At 35.2% G+C, this 13,384-nt stretch overlaps 1 pseudogene; it reads right to left on the bottom strand.

Annotated features, from left to right (window-relative positions):
• Positions 1-421: 421 nt before the first annotated feature.
• Positions 422-1,701, bottom strand: LOC471301 (RNA-binding protein 48-like; annotated as a pseudogene).
• Between the last annotated feature and the right edge of the window lie 11,683 nt (positions 1,702-13,384).

Raw genomic sequence — 13,384 nt, 5'->3', positions numbered from 1 at the left:
GGTTTCTTAACTCTGTTCATTGTGTCCTTTTGTTGACAGAAAGCCTATATTAGATGCTATAGAATCTATGAGCAATTTATCTTTGTTAACATTTATTAACCTCTGTTAACTTTATTATTATTATTTTATTACGTTTTTTCCTGGTTGCCTATCTTGATTTATATTGTAAAGTTTCCATACTTGCTTTAATTAATTTACATATAATTACCATACATGAGAGGGAATGTTATAAGAATAGTTTCTGCACCATTAAGTATGGATCAAAAAAAGAAGAAATGACTTTAGACAAGTAGGTTGAATAAAATTACAAATAGGAGTGCATTAAAAAATACCAGCAGTAAAATCTCTTGAATAATTGAAATGACAGGCTAAATATAAATTTTTTTTTTTTTTTAGAAAATACTAATTTGCCGCTGGCACTCTATATTCTTCTTCTTTGTTTTAATGGATGACTTGTATGTACCTCTGCCGGCTTGTCCCCGGAGGCTTTGGCAGATGAAATTACCTGTTTAAGTTTATTCCAAATTAAATTTGCTGTTGTATTCAATGAGTCATCGTGCATATCCACTTTAGATATGTCTGGTAACAGAGGTCCAGTCATAACCTCATTACTACTTGAGTTTGTTTCAAGAAAAGTTCCAACTTTACAATCATCTTCTCTTCTTCTTTGGCGCTCCTGCAGTTTTGTTGTCCTAGGCATAAATCTGTCTGTCAACTGCCTCTGAAGGAGTAATAGCCTTTTGTGCACCAGGGTAGGCCACCGAGTTTTTAAAAGTGTTTATTTGTGTTTTCTGCAAAGAATCATTGTGGTTATAATGCCCCATTGTTTTACCATGGTTTCTATCATCCTTAGAAGAGTCTGATGCTCTGTCTACATGCCCCCCGGATGAACATATACATTTTGAGAAGAAATAACATAAAGGCAATTCACAGGAATATGGAAGATAAGGATTTGAGTTCCCTGCAGAAGGGTTCACAGCAGCTGTACAAAACCCAGACATCTCTGAGTGGAAGTCTTGTCTAAAATTCTCTGTGTCTTTATGCTCTGTAACCAATTTCTTTGTCACGTAATGGTCCTTATATTACAATTTAAAAGGTGAGGGGAAGGAAAACAGAAGTGGCTTATGTATTGTTTTCATCATTCAGAATCATATAATTTAAAAAATCACTTAAAAATGTTAACAAATTCTACTCCAAAAATTTATTCCTTGAGAAGGGAATATATTCACGTGGCTTAAAACCTTTATTTTCAGTAGTTCTTACTACATATGCCTTCCGCACTTCTGGTTTTTTTCTAGTTTCTTCAACTGTTTCAAATTCTGGAGCATAGCACACATGAAGCAATCCACCGAGGAAGCTCTGCTCATCCATTTTTCTCTTGGCTGCCCTTGCACTTTGTAAGTTTATAAATTTAATAAGATAGACTTCAGTAAAGTCTTCTGCAAGGTATTCATCTAGAGCATTGTACTGTTCAGTTGCACCATGCAAAGCGAATCGCTCAACTATTTCCTTCATGGTTCCTACAGCGGGAACTCCTTGTATTAATAAGTACTGAGATTCCAAATTGATTGTATATACCTTGACAGCACGAGGCCGTCGTCCCTCCCGATATTTGGCCCACGTGTTGCATACTGCTCTCTGGACCTGGTGGTCAAATAAACTCCCTAGCTCCCTGCTGCTCGACGCCATCTTGTCTGCTTTGATCCTCCCTCTGTTAACCTCATATACTTATCTTTCACAATGAGAACTTTTTTTGAAGTGTACCTTTTTGTATGGCATAAGATAGAAATCCAGTTTTATTTTCTCCATAAAGTGAGCCAGTATTCATACATCATCAACTAAATATTCAGTTTTTGGCACATTGATCCATGTACTATTTAAATACATGATCTTCTTTTCAGAAAACAAGCAAGCTAGAAGGCAATGAAGTGACATTTATAAAGTGCTGGAAAAAATATGTGTGTGGTGTATATATATTTTTTCAGACAGATACTAAGGGGCTTTACTGCGTGAGGCATACTCTGTAAGAAAGATTTAACATTTCTTTTTTTTTGAGACAGGGTCTCACTCTATCAGCAAGACTGGAGTGCAGTGGCACGATTTCAACTCACTGCAACCTCTGCCTCCTGGGTTCAAGTGATTCTTGTGCCTCAGCCTCCCAAGATTTAACATTTCTTTGGATATTTTGTGTGTGAAACAGTGTAAATATTATTTAAATGTAGACTATGATTAATTAAATATGTATATTGTAAGCCTTAAGTCAACCACGAAATTTTCTTAAAAATAATGAAGTCAATATAGGTAATAAAAGGGTCTCATAAGTATTGCCCAACTAATCTAAAAGAAAAACAGAAAAAAGAGAAGAGAACAATATTTTTAAAAGAACACATGGAAGAAATAGAAAACAACTGTCACGATGGTAAATTTTGACCAACCACCAGTAATATTAAATGTGAATGGCCTAAGTACACCAATTAAAAGATGGAGATTGTTAGATTGAATTAAAATTAAAACAAATTAAACTATGTGCTATCTACAAGAAACCTTTTTCAAATATGAAGTTAAGGAAAGGATGCAAGCGAAAAGGAAGGCAGAAGATATTGTATGTGTTATACCTGAATTGTGTCTCTCAAAATTATGTATGTTGAGACCCTAATTCCCAATATGACTGTATTTGGAGATAGGGCTATTAAGAGGTAAATAAGATCAAGTGAGGCCATAAGGATAGGGTCCTAATCCTATGGGATTGGTGGACTTACAGGAAGAGAGATCTCTTTCTCCTTTTCCATGCACATGCGCACGGAAAGGCCATGCGAGCACACGGCGAGAAAATGGTCATCTGTAAGCCAGGAAGAGGGCTCTCATCAGAACTCAAACTTGCCAACATATCAGATTTCTAGCCTCCAGAACTATGAGAAAATAAATTTCTGTGCTTTAGACATCCAGTCTATGATATTTTGTTGTGGCAGTCTGGGCAGACTAAGTCACCATACAAACCTTAACTAAAAGAAAACTTAAGTAGCTATATTAATATCAGATAAACTTAAGAACAAAGAATATTATCAGAGATAGGGTAATTATGTAATGAAAAAGCAGTCAATTTTCCAAGATGTGACAATTTTAAGCATTGTGCACCAAAAAACAGAGTTTCAAAATACATTTATAAAAAAGAACTGAAATCCCAGCACTATGGGAGGCCAAGGCGGGTGGATCACCTGAGGTCAGGGTTTGAGACCAGCCAGGCCAACATGGTGAAACCCCGTCTCTACTAAAAATACAAAAATTAGCTGGGCGTGGTGGTGCACACCTGTAGTTCCAGTTATTCTGGAGGCTGAGGCAGGACAATTGTTTGAACCCAGGAGGCGGAGATTGCAGTGAGCCAAGATTGCACCATTGCACTCCAGCCTGGGCGACAGAGCGAGGCTCCATCTCAAAAAAAAAAAAAAAAAAAAAGAACTGAAAAAAACGGAAAAATGCACAATTCTAGTTGAAGACTTTGATACTTTAATCTCAATATTGATGGATAGAACAAAGTGTACAGAAAATTGCTAAGCATGTAGAAGACTTAATACTATCAACGAACTGAACTAATAACATTTATAGATCACTATACCCAACAAAAACAAAAATATATAATATTCTTTAACACAGAGAACTTTTGCCAAGATACATCATATTCTGAATCATAAAAAACCCTAAAATTTAAAGGAATGAAAAGTATACAAAGTATCTTCACAGCTAATAACCAAATTAAATTAGAAATGATGAACGGAAATACCTAAACAATCACCAATATTTGGAGTTTAACGTACTTCTAACTAACACATGGGTCAAGAGGAAGCCTCGAGGGAAAAAATATATATAATATATATATATTTAATATATATAAAAATACATATTAAACATATATATATATAAAGAGAGAGAACTAAATAAAACGAAAATGCAATATATCAAAATTTTGGGGATGCAGTTAAAAGTAGATGAAGAGTTGAGATCAGTATGCTTCTGCCTTAAAAACTGCCTTGCTTAGTTTCCAAATGTCTGGGGATTTTTGGATTACCTTTTTTGTTGTTGTTGTTTCCTAGTAGAATTCCTTTGGGGTTAGAAAACATTTTCTGTGTAACTTCAGTATAATATTTTTTGAGATCTGCATTATGACTCAGCATGTAATCAATCATTTTGTACATCCTGTATGCATTTGAAAGGAACACATACTTTTCAGTATTGCATTGTCTGTCAACTAGGTCAGGTATGTGAATTACGTTATTTAAATATTCTATATACCTAATGATTTGATGCCTGCTTGTGCTACCATTTAATGTGTTTTATTAAATGTTTATGATTGTATATTTCTTTATGATTATATATTGCTTTATTTCTCCTTTGGCAGTTCATTTTTGGGCAATCTACTTAATGTATGCATTTAGCTCTCATAAGCTCAAAATTAGACTTTTATTTTCAAGTAGTCATTCACAGTTTTTCCTATTAGTCCCTAAAGTCTAGGCTGCCTTCATAGTTTTAAGTTATTGGCATTTCTCTATAATTTGTTTCAAGGGGAAAAGCAGCAACTTAAGCTAGTTCTCTATTTGTCAGGAACCAGAAGCCAAGAAGGTTTGTTTTTAGACGTCTCCTAATAACTCATTATCAATTAGTTATATTTACAAATATATATAACACACACACACATATATATACACACACATATATGTATATGTGTATAGATATGTCTGTATATATAGAAGCATTGACATTGATTTTTACCTATATAACATACTGTCCTGGCTTGCTATTTTGGCGCAAAATGGTGTGACTTTTTAACCCATGTATAGTACCCTGCTGAAAGTTTTTATAGGAAAATGATCAAAATGTAGGACTGAGTTACAAAGGCTATTGCTTGACTTTGTGATTGGCCTGATGCCTTTCCATAAGTAGACATTTCCTTGAATTGCAAGCAATAATTGGACACTAGAGAGCTATTATTTGTGAGGCCTCTAAGTAAATTTTGTTTTAATGCAAAGCGAAAGTGGAGTGCTGGTAAAGGGTATCTGGAAATATGGCTCAACATATCTGGATGTAGTGGTTTTGTATGGAAAGCACATTTCCTTTGCACTAGGGCATAGCATTTAAAAAGTTGGCTATATGTATAATCCTTGATACTTCTGGATGATATCATTATCAGAGATTTTAAAAAGTGCATTAACATCTCCAAAGCAGTGCACTGTGTTTCTTGCCTTTTCATTTTTTATGTTTCCAACATTTTATTGTATAAGATTCTATTGCAATTTTAAGTCCACAATTAGGAGGCATTATTTAGGGAATATATTACCATTTGTTGATTCTTTTGAAATGTCTTTTTGAAACATAAAAAATTACTAACTAACTGGCTTGGGATTGAGAGTTTTATCTGTTTTTCCTGCTTCTCCTCCCCTATAACTAAATAGTCTATCAGGATAATATCTAAAGGGTGATATTGAGGTCAGCTAACTGTAGTATATCTGTTTCTCGATCCCAGATGGTAAATTTAGGGATCTGAGGAAAATAGTCTGATAAGAGTTGAAAAATTAAAGGTGATATAAGAGAAAGTGCATTGAATGTGTCTCAACAAGAAACTTTTTTTGGAGGTGTGAACTCATGATTTATTTTGACTCTCAGAGGCTCTTTTTAAACAAAATATTAGATCATCTAATCATTTAACAAGCATAATTTAGACATGTATAATTAAAAATATCAACCTCCTCTTAATATCAAACTTGATAAAAAATGAATTGAGTTAAAACAATACTTTGTGTGAGTTTGTGTGTGTGTGTGTGTGTTTAACAATTGAGTTGGGCACATATAGGGGTAATTAAAGTATAAAACTCTTAATCCTCTGTCTGTCAACATTAAGAGACAGCTCAATAGTTGATGGCCTCTTTTATCATGTGTTTGGTTATGTTTATTTTTTCCAGTTGTTGTTTCATCCTCATATTGCAAATGCCTCTTTTCTTTTGGGTACCAGAAGTTATTTTATCTCTGAGGGCAGAATGTACGTTTTCAAACCAACTCTGAATTTTCTTAGCATCCCATAGTTTAGTATAGATTTATTTATTTATACCAAAAAGTAGTCTTGTTCTAAAACTGCTACTTATTCTACTGATTTTCCTTGGTGTCTGGCTTTTGGTCTACCACAATCTGCTGGGATTAATTTCCTTGGGCTGCTATAACAAATTACCATAAACTGGGTGGTTGACAAACAACAGATCTTTATTCTTACAGTTCTAGATGGTGGGAAGTCCAAGATCAAGGCACTAGCAGATTCTGTGTTTGGTAAGGGCTCACTCTTCTGGTTCACAGATGATATCTTATCCCCGTGTCCTCATATGGTGGAAGGGGCAAAGAGGCTACCTCAGGCCTCTTTTATAAACATACTAATCCCATTTATGTGGGCTCCATCCTCATGACCTAATCACTACCCAGATGCCACATCTCTTAACATCAGTACGTTAAGGATTAGGTTTCAATATACAAATTACAAGGGATCACAAGCATTCAGACTATAGCAGTTACCTTCCATTGTGCTCTGCATGTGTTATCAAGGCAATAGTTTCCTTTTCAGAAGGTTACTTCTGGAATCGATCTCATATTTTCAGGCCCTGTTTGTAACTCTGCCTCTGTGTTGTTGTTGTTGTTGTTTTAATTTAATTTAGTTTTAAGTTCTGGGATACATGTTCAGGACCTGTAGGTTTGATCCCCAATGAACTTTGCTTTTAAATCAATGATTATACTGTAAGATATGGTTTTGCTGATAATTCAACTAGACTGACTATAACTCTCACTGGTAATAGTTGGTTCAACTAGCCTTATACCTGACAATATGCTAATGCTGATAATTACATTTCTTGTTGTTTCTACTTACAAGTCTGTTTTGATCCGACAGCTTATTCCAAAAGATTGTGAAAGCATTATAATTTATCTGTGTGTGTATATTTATTTCTTGCAAATACATCATTAAACATTTTAGCACAAAAAATAACTGGCACTTTCTTATGTGCTTTATATGGTTTAGGTTGATACAAAAGTAATTGTGTTTTTTTTTCATTAAAAGTAATGGCAAAAAACCGCAATTACTTTTGCACTAACCTAATACTTTTAAAACCTTACTCTATTGTATTTTGAGTCTGATAAGAATTAAAATTCCTGTCCTATATTTCTTTAAGCCTATCTGTGGTTGGAAGAAACCATCTGGGCAGCAATAATTCTTTATTTTTTCTTATCTTCTTCCCTCTCCTACTTGTTGTTTTCCATGATATTCATGTTAAATGCATAACGCTGAGGGGTTTCTTTTCTTTTCTTTAATTATACTTTAAGTTCTAGGGTACATGAGCACAACGTACAGCTTTGTGATGTAGGTATACATGTGCCATGTTGGCTTGCTGCACCCATTAACTCGTCATTTACATTAGGTATTTCTCCTAATGCTGTCCCTCCCCTAGCCCTCCACTCCATGACAGGCCGTGGTGTGTGATATTCCCCACCCTGTGTCCATGTGTTCTCATTGTTCAGTTCCCACCTATGACTGAGAACATGTGGTGTTTGGTTTTCTGTCCTTGTGACAGTTTGCTGAGAATGATGGTTTCCAGATTCATCCATGTCTCTGCAAAGGACAAGAATTCATCCTTTTTTTATGGCTGCATAGTATTCCATGGTGTATATGTGCCACATTTTCTTAATCCAGTCTATCACTGATGGACATTTGGGTTGGTTCCATGTCTTTGCTGTTGTGAATAGTGACACAATAAATATATGTGTGCATGTGTCTTTATAGTAGCATGATTTATAATTCTTTGGGTATATACCCAGTAATGGGATCGCTGGGTCAAATGGTATTTCTAATTCTAGATCCTTGAGGAATTGCCACACTGTCTTCCACAATGGTTGAACTAATTTACACTCACACCAACAGTGTAAAAGTGTTCCTATTCCACCACATCCTCTCCAACATCTGTTGTTTCCTGACTTTTTAATGATTGCAATTCTAACTGGCATGAGATGGTATCTCATTGTGGTTTTGATATGCATTTCTCTGAAGACCAGTGATGATGAGCATTTTTCCATGTTTCTGTTGGCTGCATACATGTCTTCTTTTGAGAAGTGTCTGTTCACATCCTTTGCCTACTTTTTGATGGGGTTGTTTGTTTTTTTCTTGTAAATTTGTTTAAGTTCTTTGTAGATTCTGGATATTAGCCCTTTGTCAGTTGAGTAGATTGCAAAAATTTTATCCCATCCTGTAGGTTGCTTGTTCACTCTGATGATAGTTTCTTTTGCTGTGCAGAAGCTCTTTAGTTTAATTAGATCCCATTTGTCTATTTTGGCTTTTGTTGCCATTGCTTTTGGTTTTTTAGTCATGAAGTCTTTGCCCATGCCTATGTTTTGAATGGTATTACCTAGGTTTTCTTCTAGGGTTTTTATGATTTTAGGTCTTAAATTTCAGTCTTTAATCCATCTTGAGTTAATTTTTGTGTAAAGTGTAAGGAAGGGATCCAGTTTCAGCTTTCTACATATGGCTAGCCAGTTTTCCCAGCACTATTTATTAAATAGGGAATCCTTTCCCCATTTCTTGTTTTTGTCAGGTTTGTCAAATATCAGATGGTTGTAGATGTGTGGTGTTATTTCTGAGGGCTCTGTTCTGTTCCATTGGTCTATATCTCTGTTTTGGTACCAGTACCATGCTGTTTTGGTTATTGTAGCCTTGTAGTATAGCTTGAAGTCAGGTAGCATGATGCCTCCAGCTTTGTTCTTTTGGCTTAGGATTGTCTTGGCTATGTGGGCTCCTTTTTGGTTCCATGTGAAATTTAGAGTATTTTTTTCCAATTCTGTGAAGAAAGTCATTGGCAGCTTGATGGGGATGGCACTGAATCTATAAATTACCTTGGGCAATATGGCCATATTCACGATATTGATTCTTTCTATCCATGAGCGTGGAATGTTCTTCCATTTGTTTGTGTCCTCTTTTATTTCGTTGAGCAGTTTTGTAGTTCTCCTTGAAGAGGTCTTTCACATCCCTTGTAAGTTGGATTCCTAGGTATTTTATTCTCTTTGTAGCAATTGTGAATGGGAGTTCCGTCATGATTTGGCTCTCTGTCTGTTATTGGTGTATAGGAATGCTTATGATTTTTGCACATTGATTTTGTATCCTGAGACTTTGCTGAAGTTGCTTATCAGCTTAAGGAGATTTTGGGCTGAGACGATGGGGTTTTCTAAATATACAATCATGTCATCTGCAAACAGGGACAATTTGACTTCCTCTTTTCCTAGTTGAATACCCTTTATTTCTTTCTCTTGCTTGATTGTCCAACACTATGTTGAACAGGAGTGGTGAGAGAGGGCATCCTTGTCTTGTGCCAGTTTTCAAAGGGAATGCTTCCAGTTTTTGCCCATTCAGTATGATATTGGCTGTGAGTTTGTCATAAATAGCTCTTATTATTTTGATATATTTTCTATCAATACCTAGTTTATTGAGAGTTTTTAGCATGAAGTGCTGTTGAATTTTGTCAAAGGCCTTTTCTGCATCTATTGAGATAATCATGTGGTTTTTGTCGTTGATTCTGTTTAAGTGTTGGATTATGTTTATTAATTTGCATATATTGAAGCAGCCTCCCATCCCAGGGATGAAGCCAACTTGATCGTGGTGGATAAGCTTTTTGATTTGCTGCTGGATTCAGTTTGCCAGTATTTTATTGAGGATTTTTGCATCGATGTTCATCAGGGATATTGGTCTAAAATTCTCTTTTTTTGTTGTGTCTGTGCCAGGCTTTGGTATCAGGACGATGCTGGCCTCATAAAGTTAGTTATGGAGGATTCCCTCTTTTTCTATTGAATGGAATAGTTTCAGAAGGAATGGTACCAACTCCTCTTTGTACCTCTGGTAGAATTTGGCTATGAATCTGTCTTGTCCTGGACTTTTTTTTTGGTTGGTAGGCTATTAATTATTGCCTCAATTTCAGAACCTGTTATTGGTCTATTCAGAGATTCAACTTCTTCCTGGTTTAGTATTGGGAGGTTGTATGTGTCGAGGAATTTATCCATTTCTTCTAGATTTTCTAGTTTATTTGAGTAGAGGTGTTCATAGTACTCTCAGATGGTAGTTTGTATTTCTTTTTTTTTTTTTTTATACTTTAAGTTTTAGGGTACATGTGCACATTGTGCAGGTTAGTTACATATGTATACATGTGCCATGCTGGTGCGCTGCACCCACTAACTCGTCATCTAGCATTAGGTATATCTCCCAATGCTATCCCTCCCCCCTCCCCCCTCCCCACCACAGTCCCCAGAGTATGATATTCCCCTTCCTGTGTCCATGTGATCTCATTGGTAGTTTGTATTTCTATGGGAATCGGTGGTGATATCTCCTTTATCATTTTTTATTGCATGTATTTGATTCTTCTCTCTTTTCTTCTTTAGTAGCCTTGCTAGTGGTCTATCAATTTTGTTGATCTTTCCAAATTAGCAGCTCCTGGATTCATTGATTTTTTTGAAAGGTTTTTGTGCCTCTTTCTCCTTCAGTTCTGCTCTGATCTTAGTTATTTCTTGCCTTCTGCTAGCTTTTGAATTTGTTTGTTCTTGCTTCTCTACTTCTTTTAATTGTGATGTTAGGGTGTCAATTTTAGATCTTTCTTGCTTTGTCTTGTGGGGACATCAACAGAACTCTCCAACCCAAATCAACAGAATATACATTCTTCTCAGCACCACATTGCACTTATTCTAAAATTGACCACATAATTTGAAGTAAAACACTCCTCAGCAAATGTGAAAGAACAGAAATCACAACAAACTGTCTCTCAGACCACAGGGCCATCAAATTAGAACTCAGGATTAAGAAACTCAAAACCATACAACTACATGGAAACTGAACAACCTGCTCCTGAATGACCACTGGGTAAATAATGAAATTAAGGCAGAAATAAAAATATTCTTTGAAACCAGTGAGAACAAAGACGCAACGTACCAGAATCTCTGGGACACATTTAAAGCAGTGTGTAGAGGGAAATTTATAGCACTAAATGCTGAGGGGTTTCTTTAAGTTCAATTTTTATAAAACACTAATTTGTTCTTCTGCAAATTTAAGCACCAGCAGCAAAACCCAATAGTAAATCCATTTGTAATGTTGCTATTTCAATATGGGTCTTTTGAAAGACAGGACATAATCTTTGTTCGTGCCTGCTTTGGGAAATTAGTAGAAATTTTAATTTTATTCATTGGCATTCACCTACAAGATATATGTTTTCCATTGTTCATCTGGAGGCCTTTTGTTTCAATCTAGACTCTCTCTAAAGGCTAAGGAATTACATACTTAATAAATGTGCCAATATACTTATTTCAGGTCATGAAACACAATATTTTTGTATAAGCTTACTCACCGGAAAAACCTGACAGAAGTCTATGCAGTTTCTCCTGTGCTAGAAATTAAAAGAAGGATCCAATAGAGTTGTGATCAATTGCTCAATAATCAGGTCCATGGTATGCGTAAATGTGGCTCTCTGAAGATTAGTGTAAAGCCCTCTGTTCCTTTCATACATGCTGGAGGTGAGAGAAGAGTTGTTACTTTTGGTTGTAACTTTTCTTATAGTCTTTATTAGCAGGCTTGGAGAGAGAGCACAGAGTCATTTTATTATATTATTCTTTGAATATAAATGTGACAGTTCCACCTTTCCTCATGTATTTTATCCACAGTCTCATCTGTGAATGCTCCATTTGCACTGCAGCTCAGGTAACCTGAAAATCAGCCTATCATAGTTTTATACACAAAGGACACACTACTCTCTTGGCTAAAGCACTGAAGGACATCCTGTTTCTAGGGGTGTACAGGAACAGAACCTGGGCTTTCCTGACCAGCCCCTCCCTGTCACTGGATGTCATGTTCTCAGCATATTCTACACTTATTCTTTAGAACTACAAGCAAAACAAATGGAAAGAACTGGTTCAGTCCAAGGCCACCGAGAGAACTGTCCTGCACCATGGAGACTGTGGTAGATATTATCAACCTTCAGTGACAGGAGGTAAAAGAACTTTGTAAAACAAAAACAGAGATGCAGAAAAGCAAACTTAAGAATCTAGAAGCATTATAAATCTCTGTGTGATGTCCAGACAGAGTTCATTGCTGTTAAAATCTCACTTCATCACTCACTGGGAAATAGCTACAATTTCCTGAAGCATAGCTACTACTACAGCAGAATAGTATAATTAGTCATCAAAATTGAGTAATTGAATAGTTATAATATTCAAAGTTTTCTCAAAAACATTAACCCAATTATCTTTCCAACACTGGAAAATTTTTAATATTCAGGGAAACAACAAAAGAGTTGTACATTTTTACTTTTAGAATAGCTCATGAGACATGAGTTATCCATTGCAGTAAATACCTAATTGCAATAGTAGAAAAACTAGTTTCATTTGCTTTGAATTTTTCATTTTCTCTTTAAAATGTTAAATATAATATTCAATTTAATTCAAGTTAAGCAAAGCCCATCAAGTAACTGCACACTGTCTTTGTAAAGAATGAACAAACTTTTTAGTTTCCTGATGTATATATGGTCAGATACCCTATGAAATAGAATCTACATCTTATTATCAATAATTACATGCCACAATTAGGGTACTTTGTGAGATCTTTTATTGAAAGGCTGTTAGGGTTTTTGCCTCTAATTCAATCTGTTTTATTAAAATAAGTAGATGTATGAATATCTGAGTTATTAATATACTGGAAAAGATTCTGGGGCTGAAGACCTAGGCCCTGTGCCATTGAGCTGAAGAGATGTTGCTACTTACAGAATTGGAACTAACTCAGCACTGTTGTTAATACAATGCCAGATTTATACAATTGTCCCCATGATTCAAAGAATTCAGTCTCCTTGCCCAGACTTAAAGGAAAATAACTTAATATAAAGCTGTGAAAGAGTAATGCAATGCACATAAAGACATTTTACAAGACTCTAGCCAGATCTAGCCCCAAAAGATTTGGTAAAATTTAAAGTAGCACGGAAGAATTGATTGGAGACCTGGCAATAGTTAAAATGGGAAAATTCAGGGCTCTATATTATTGCAGCTAAAGAGGAAATTTCAAGAGGAATTAAAGACGTTTGCAGCTTTTCCAAGGTCTTTGAATAATATTGATAAAATATCATAACTTTTCCACTTCTGAAACTCAATAATTGAATTCTGAAATCTAAATCTAAAGCTATTTTTAGCTTTATAACATTTTGCTTTTCTAGAAGGAAGGCATTATCTTTTTTTCTCTATTAACTTTTAATATTATTAATACCAAAGTACTAAATTTTGATTACTTAATTGTTATGTTTCTTCAAAAAAAGGATTCTGATTTTCTAATGTTTTATGGGAGGTAAAA

This window comes from Pan troglodytes, chromosome 3 (genome assembly GCF_028858775.2).
Source record: "Pan troglodytes isolate AG18354 chromosome 3, NHGRI_mPanTro3-v2.0_pri, whole genome shotgun sequence".
NCBI classification, from domain to species: domain Eukaryota; kingdom Metazoa; phylum Chordata; class Mammalia; order Primates; family Hominidae; genus Pan; species Pan troglodytes.
The sequence above is the reverse complement of the archived record's forward strand: the minus strand, read 5'-3'. Positions and strand labels throughout refer to the sequence as shown.